The following is a 7,839-nucleotide window of genomic DNA, read 5'->3' on the forward strand; positions in this document are numbered from 1 at the left end:
CATACAATGTATGTAAATGTACATATGTGGATATGTGTATAACCTCTGCAGAGGATAAATTCAACACTAGGATTTAAAATCATTTCAAGTTCTGACCCTGTAGGCTTCATTTTATTCATGTGAGTAGTCCCACTGAAATCAATGAAACACCACTGGGAGTACTTGTGTGAGTAGAGGTAAGGATGCGTGTATGTGTTTGCAGGATCAGAACCAAAATGTGGATCTCCCTAAATCATTCATTAAGCGGACAGACTAATGTTCCATGGGTCATTTAAAATGCTGGAGAGACAAGGGCCAGGTTGTTGGCCCCAGCCCTGGCAGTGTTGCTCTGCCCCAGCACCTTGAAGTGGTTGAAAAGTTGCCCAAGCAGGTGAGGGGAGGATTTCCCCTGAGAGAGGGAAATAATCTGCTCCGACACCCTCCGCATAGGGTTGTGTGGGAATGGGACAAGGTGAAAAACATGTTACTCCATTTGATCCTCAGCCAGCATCGCAGTCCCTCTAGAACCACGGCAGCTGATGTCATTTCAAGCAGCCCTAATTTCAGATGTTTTAAGTTACACCAACCCAGGATCACGGGCATGGAAAAGTGGCTTAGAGGCACTTTCCCCTCCCTAGTCCAAACTCCCCTGACCTGGGCCAAATTTACCGTCAGCACAGCTGAGGCTCTGGCCTCTGATGTTTAGACAATCTCTAATATAAAGAATATCAGGCTTCTTTCAGAGTTTCCTTCAGCTCCTGTTGGGTTCCAGCCTTACAAACTGCAGTCAAGACCACCTAATTGCAATTAAGAAGTTTTCAGAAGGGATTGCCTAGTTACCTGGAATTCTTATGCCTGCCATATATTTTCCAGTTACTAATTAATATTCATTATGATCCAGATATGCATTTGGTAAAGTGCTAATGGCTCCTTTTTGCCAGCTACCTTTTGACGGAGAGCTACACAGACAGACATATGCATAAAGGAGCAGGAAGGGTTTTCAGAAGAAAAGTGTACCTCAGTAGAGATAGGGCTTTGGGGTGCTCTGGTGCATCACAAAGAGGTTGGGGTCGGGAAAGGGATGGGTGAATAGGAAACTTTTTCCTTCCCACCAGCAAAAAGAACAACAAGTGAAAACATGTGGAGAGCAAAAGGCTTGGACTGTAGTTCAGAGTATCCTGTGTGATGAAAATCAGTGGGAGTGCGGAAAGGTGGACTCAGAACAAGAGCAAACCACCCAGTACAAGAAGAATTATCCATCCTTCCATGTAACATAACTACCCATCCAGTGTTTGTTCTGTCCAATTTTACACTATTTCCTTCAGGTAGCACGCAATCTTAGTCAACAACCTCTAGTTTTCATGATGTTTTAAGGCAATTAACCCCCCACCCCCCACAACATTAGGCATTTAAATGATTAGTTAGGAAAATTTAACCACACCCTCACCTCTTCTGCCAAATCCTTCACCCTTGTCAGTCGAAAAACTTGGTGCAAAGAGGCTAGTTTAGACTGTATTTAAATATATATATGTCAATAACAAATTAATTAGCATCTTTAACACACATCAACTGTAATTCTCTTGCACGTGTGCATAGAACAATGTGTAATCTCCCTGACACAGTCGTGAATGAGCTTTTAAGAACATAGCAAAAAGGAAAGATAATTTTGTTTCCCTTCTTCAGGAAGCCAATTCTTCATATGGCAACACCTTAAAACAAATAATATATTCCAGAAATACGTTTTCATTCAAAGTGAGATTGGCATGTCTCCCATTGTACAAATAGACACTATTAATTATTGTTCCTTCACTGTCCAGTGAAACCCATGGTAGCAGTCACCTGCTAAATATGGTCACTAGTTCTAATGGCCAGCAAGATGATTTCCAGCCATCTGAGAGTTCCTTCACATTGGGATTAGTACTAACCCTTTCCTTCACCCTCTATACAGCTGGGGCGGGGCGGAAGAGGACCCTAGGGGAAAAATTCTATTTCTTCTTACTAACACCTCCCTTTTACAATGTTACACTCTGAAGATGTGATACTGCTGAAAATACCAGTATGGACAGCACCTAATCTAATGGAAACCAGTGGAAAGACCTTCACTGACTTCAGTGGGCTTTGGATCAGGCCCACCGAGCCTAAGGATTTTGCTTCTTCAAATTTTGCCTTGTAACCCGGTTCTTCCAAACTTTCTCGTTCTCACCAAACAGTTTCCTGACACACCTCGCCAGCCCCCTGCCTGACCTGGCCTGTGTCTGTAGGGCTTGTTTTTATTTGCCTCGTTTATCTCCGTTGCCAGTAGTTTGGGGCAGAGAATGTGTCTCCCTCTCTGATTTGTACATGCCATGTACATGTTTTGTATGTATAGAGAACCACAAAATAACTCTGTTAGTTAGCTGGAGTGGCGTAAGGGCCTTCTTTAACAGGGAAGAATTCCTGCTTAGCCCTTACTGGGCGGACATTGGCCTTCTGTGCAAGGACAAGCACAAATAATAGAAATAATCACTTAAAGTAATCGGGCATTTCTCTCTCTTTCTACTGTTGGAGTCTTGAGCCCTCTGCCTTCAGTGGCCCCATGCTACATTGAGACTTAGAAGATGTCTACACTGCAGTTAGACACCTGCGGCTGGCCCGTGCCAGCTGACTCAGGCTCGCGGGGCTCAGGCTAAGGGGCTGTTTAATTGAGGTGCAGACATTCAGGCTCAAACTGGAGCCCAGGCTCTAGGATCCTGTGAGGGGGAGTTGTCCCAGAGCTTGGGCTCCAGCCCAACCCAGAACAGCTACACTGCAATGAAACAGCCCTGCGAGCCCGCGTCAGCTGGCCCAGACCAGCGGTAGGTGTCTAACCGCAGTGTAGGCGTACCTTAGACATATGAACAATAGCACTGAGCCCAAAGGCCAGCCTGTGAGAGTGCCGTTTCAGGGGAGGTCCCAAGGAACTTTCCCTCCCATTTGTATGGCCTACAAAGGCCAAGGAGAACACAGGCACTGCTCCCTCCATGCTCTCCTGGAGGCACACTGCATCCCAAAGCATGTGGGGAGGGCAAGGGGGCAGCACCATGGCTATTTCCGCCATTTGCAGTGGTCCACAGAGCAAGTGTATATTGCAGTGCCCCCTGCAGGGATGCAAGTGCAGCTGCACTCGAGCGGCATGCTGTGGGGCTCAGAGAGGCACCTGGAGGGGTGCAACTCAGCACAGGACTGCACCTTAAAGATACCATTGAGCCCAAAGAGATGGCAGGGGTAAGGAAAGGTTTGCAGGTTCAGGTTTCCAAAAAGACCCAGATGCACGGAGGATCGGAATGAGATCGGGGCATCCTGCTTTTCTTCACTGCCTCGAGACTGTGATATTATTGCCTGTGACAGACCAACACACTGTGACAGCTGGAAGTCTTGTCACTAGTCTACTCTTGCCCTCTCATCGGTCCTCCTGCTGCCTCCCAGTTGAAACGCGCAGCGAAGGGACAGGGGCACGGAGTCAGGGTGTGAGCCCAGAGGAGAACAAAGCTGTACTGCAGCAGCAAAGGCTCCACTACGGAACATGAAATTAAAAAATAAATCTTGCCATTGATTAAAGAATGAGTCGCGAGCCGTTGTGCTTTGAAGACGCTTCGTTTCATTTTGTTGTGAATATGCTCTTTTGAGAGCTAAGCTGCAGTCTCTTGCGAGGGTAGCCCCCGACCGCTGCCCCGTACACAACTGTCAGTATGCCTGATGGACAGTGCAGGCTCTCAGTGTCCCAGAGCTGCGAACCAAGGAACCGCCTCTTCACGCTGAGTTGCAGGGTGGCTTCAGTAAGCAGGGCTTTCAGATGCCGTGTACACAAGTTGTTCGTGGCACACTCCACTCAACACCCCACTTTCTAACTTCACCTCAGACGGACTAGAATCAGTCAGGGAGGGGGGTGGTTAATAGTACGTTACATTATGTTATAGAAAGAAAAAAATACATGGCAAAATTAAATTGAATATTCTTAAAGTTCTAGGGATGACACATCTGAAATATACCGTAACTCTATAACCCTGCATTGTCCATTTTTAGTAGAAACAAGTACATTTTGTGGCAAGCACAGAGCTCAGGGGATGCCTGAGAAAGACATTGCTCTGCAGTGTCTTCTTTACAGGCAATCTGGTCCCTCATTCATTCATACGTTATCAGCTGCTGTTGGATTTCAGGATGTGGCCAAACTTAAAAAATCAACGATTTATACTAATTCTTTTCTGCATAGTGTCCACCATTGTATTAAGAGTGCTCTGGTTACACCATTTCAAATAGGTCTATGAAAAAAATAGCAAATCTATCCAGCAGCCCCCTTTGGACAAGACTGCATCACCACAGACTTTAACAATGGGTTTGTCTCAAGAGTTTTTGATCGAGCCCAGGAAGTGAGGGGTTTTGTTATTGTTCCCCAGAAGCGTAAGTTAAACAGCACCCAGCAGTGGAATTCTTTCTGGCACAAAGTGTGGCTTGCATTGACTAAATAACTGTGTTTCTGTCTTTTATTGTACAGGAAAAATCAATATGAGATCTTAGTTTCAAAAAGTCACCTGTGGCTAGATAGGACTGGAAGCTCCTGAGTCTAAACAAGATCTCTAAAACTGGGCATTCAGAACTAAAAGGCAGATCCTCAGCTGGTGTAAACGGAGACAGGTTTTTTGAAGTCAATGGAGCTATGACAATTTACACAAGCTGTTGACTGGCTCTAAATGTTTAATCTGAACTGAAAAGTGTCTGCACAGCATTTCTGAAGAAGCTGTACGTATTATCAGAACACAAAGGTAAGTTTTAGGGTACAGTCCTGTGGACACAAACAATTCTGCATCTTCCAGATATTGCTACCTAACCCCTTTTTAAATCTATTTTTCATTACTCTCTGTGTTATGCACCTTAAAGACCCATGGTCTATACTTGGTCAAAATGTCTCCAAAGTATTCTTAAAATAAAATACAGAATTAAAATTAAAGTCCCCCCCCCCCCCCAAATAGACGAGTTAGCACATGTTCCTTCTGCAGCTTTCTACACTGGCTTTGGATTCCTGGAACTTGCCTCATCCATACTGAAAATCCCAATGCTATTTCGTTCTAACAAATTAGCAGGTTTCGATAAACCCCAAGCAAAGCAAATGGCATTCATAGCCTCTTTCATTTGAGCTCTGGAGAGAGAAACAACTTCCAGCTATGTCAATTGTTAAATTACTCACTGAGCCAGTGGGACTGCACCCTCTGTAAAAGATTCGCTCTTTGTAGACTGGACGGTGTGATGGCGTGTGAAGTTAAGGGACACATTTGAAGGGCTAACAGGAGTTGCACACACCCACCACCCAGATGATGTGTGTCTACTTAATCAAGAAATTATTTGTGCCTGTTGTACCAATTCATGTTCAAGCCTATCTTTAAAACATCTGAAAAGACAAATCAACTAAACTAAAGTGCCCTCCTCTGCGTCCTTTGTAAGTTAGATGCCTCTTGTCCTTAAAGGTAAAACCAGCACAAAAAAACACTGCCTCCGGCAATTGTCAGTTAAGGATCCTAAGGATTAAATCCAATTTAATACATGATTTGGGGGAATTAAAAAGATCATTTTTTAGATTGACTGCCCGAGGATCTACATTAAAAAACAAAATCCATGCTGTAAATACTGCTGCCCGCTATTCACGTTTCAAGGTAAGGAGCTTTTAAAAATGGAAGAGACATGCACCTGGCAAGGAAAAGAAAGAAAACCACTTTGATTTACATTTGAAAAAAGCATGAAGACACTCTATGTATTCAAAGAAACAGTTTAAATAGAGAAGCAGTTACGCTCATGGACTAGCAGAGACGCAGACACAGACAAAACCTGCTGAATACACTGATACCCTGCACCTTTCTTTATTAAACTGTTCCTGAAAACACAATATTAGTAGCATGACTAAGTTAAGGTGTGGTTCAGTGTACATAGTAATTGTACAGCACGGTCACTGTATGCATGTATCACATACATACAGTGTGCAATTTAGGATTGCTAAAGTTATCATACAGCAGTGCATACAACAGAATGACAGCTGCTTAAAACAGGGCTCAACAACAAAAACAAGGCACAGAAGAAGCATGCATTCCCCTTACCTATTGCTTATGTTAAAACACTGATCAGTGTCTTACAGAGACCAGGTATTTCGACCTAACGGGCATATGACTTTCAGCACATGCACACAGACTATTGCAAAAGCCATCTTCTCCCTGTCTGTTAGCACACTGTAAGTCTCCAGCAGCTCAGCTCTCCAGCTGCAAACAGCTCATTAGACTAATGCATTCAGCACAGGCAGAAAACTCGATTTACCATAGCTACAGCAATGAATTTCCATTACGATGACAGCTTCAACCACATCATGTCCGGAAAACCAGCCAACCACTGCCTTTTAAAGAACACACACATTTTACACGCAGAAAAGGAGGCCTGTGTGTTGTTTCCTTTCGCTTAGCAGCTAAACTAAGAAAAAAAAATTGCCATTTAATTAATTAATTTATTTAAAATCCATACAAATTGAAAGGCAATGGCACTTTCACTTTTTTAAGAGTAATGTCTCTGGCAATAACATTAATGATATTATGATGATCAGAACGGGTGTTTGCAACATTTCTGTTTTAACTACCCCTCCTCTGTTGCCATAGAAACCAGACTGTATCATCATCTCTTTGTCCCGATCATGCGGCAATGTGGCCCAATATTGAGCTTACACGATTCCACAAACCTGAAGGATGAGTTGTTTGACTTTTGGTAATTAAAATAGAGATCAATGATTTGTTGCTGCAGATATTTCAGTTAATGATGCTATGTGCATTGGAATAGCTTTATACACACACACACACTCAGATCTAGAGTGTGGAGTATAGCTGTACAGTACTATAGAGACGCACAGAAAACTGTATTCACAGTACATGAAAATATTGGGTTATGATCAGCATAACATTGTACTTTGTCAGGATAAGAAAGTTGCTTTTCCTGGCTTTGGGACTGTAAACACTTTCAAGAAGAAACTGCGTCCTCATTTATTTTGCACGGCGCTGAGCACAGCGATGCTAAAAAAGCAACCCTATAATAAATACAATAAATAATTATCATAATCCCATCACACTCCATTGCCTTGTCTGTTCTAGATAACGTTATACTAGGAAAGGGGCTGTTTAAAAGTGTTGCAAAGCTCCCTACTGTCCACTTCACATACTTGCATACATTGCTACTAAGTATTTATTACAAGCCAAAATGTACTGCTTACCAATATTCGGGCTATTCACATGAATGCTTTTGTGGGTACCTGTGATGGGCTTGATTTTGGTCTCACTTATACTGGTTTCACTCTGGGGTAACTTCACTGATTTTGGTGAAGTCACTTCTGATTTACAACTGCGTACACTGAGATCAGAACTGAACGCAGTATATTTACGAAGCAGCAGATGGAAAGAGAAAAAGAAACAAGAAAAATTCCACTCATACGAGTAAAAGCAGGAGGCCTAAGTCTTGACGCTTGATGTTCAGGCATGACATGTTAGCGAAACAGGGCTCTTTTTAAAAAGAGTTGGCTAGAACGGCATTCATCTGACATACAGCTATTAATCAACGATCTGCAGGTAAGATGAGACATTTCAACGCACACCACTAATTCCCTTCATGAAGAACGTGTGTGATATTAGTATTAGTGTGATTACAATGGTATTTTTTCCTTATTTGTTAAAAAATATAGTTCCAGAAACCTTAATATCTCAAAAAAAAAAAAAAAGTGGGGGGTGAGGGTGCGGGGAAGAGATTGTGGATTGACAAAGCTGTTAAGCCCAACCGGCGCAATGCCGCATTTCTTGGCCATGTTGCTGATGTCAACAGGAGTTC

At 43.1% G+C, this 7,839-nt stretch overlaps 1 protein-coding gene across 4 annotated transcripts in view; it reads right to left on the minus strand.

The window, feature by feature from the left end:
* The window catches only part of SCML4 (Scm polycomb group protein like 4), a 108,671-nt gene extending 102,367 nt beyond the window's left edge, over positions 1 to 6,304 (minus strand). For 2 of the 4 annotated variants that reach the window (XM_075126623.1, XM_048844873.2), the window contains exon 1: positions 6,081 to 6,301. The gene's annotated coding sequence lies outside the window, so the exon portion shown is untranslated. Of the gene's footprint in view, positions 1 to 6,080 lie in introns of all 4 variants that reach the window. The other 2 variants (XM_075126622.1, XM_075126621.1) reach the window with 2 other exon arrangements.
* Positions 6,305 to 7,839: the final 1,535 nt, after the last annotated feature.

The sequence above is a fragment of the Caretta caretta genome, chromosome 3 (genome assembly GCF_965140235.1).
Source record: "Caretta caretta isolate rCarCar2 chromosome 3, rCarCar1.hap1, whole genome shotgun sequence".
NCBI lineage: Eukaryota > Metazoa > Chordata > Testudines > Cheloniidae > Caretta > Caretta caretta.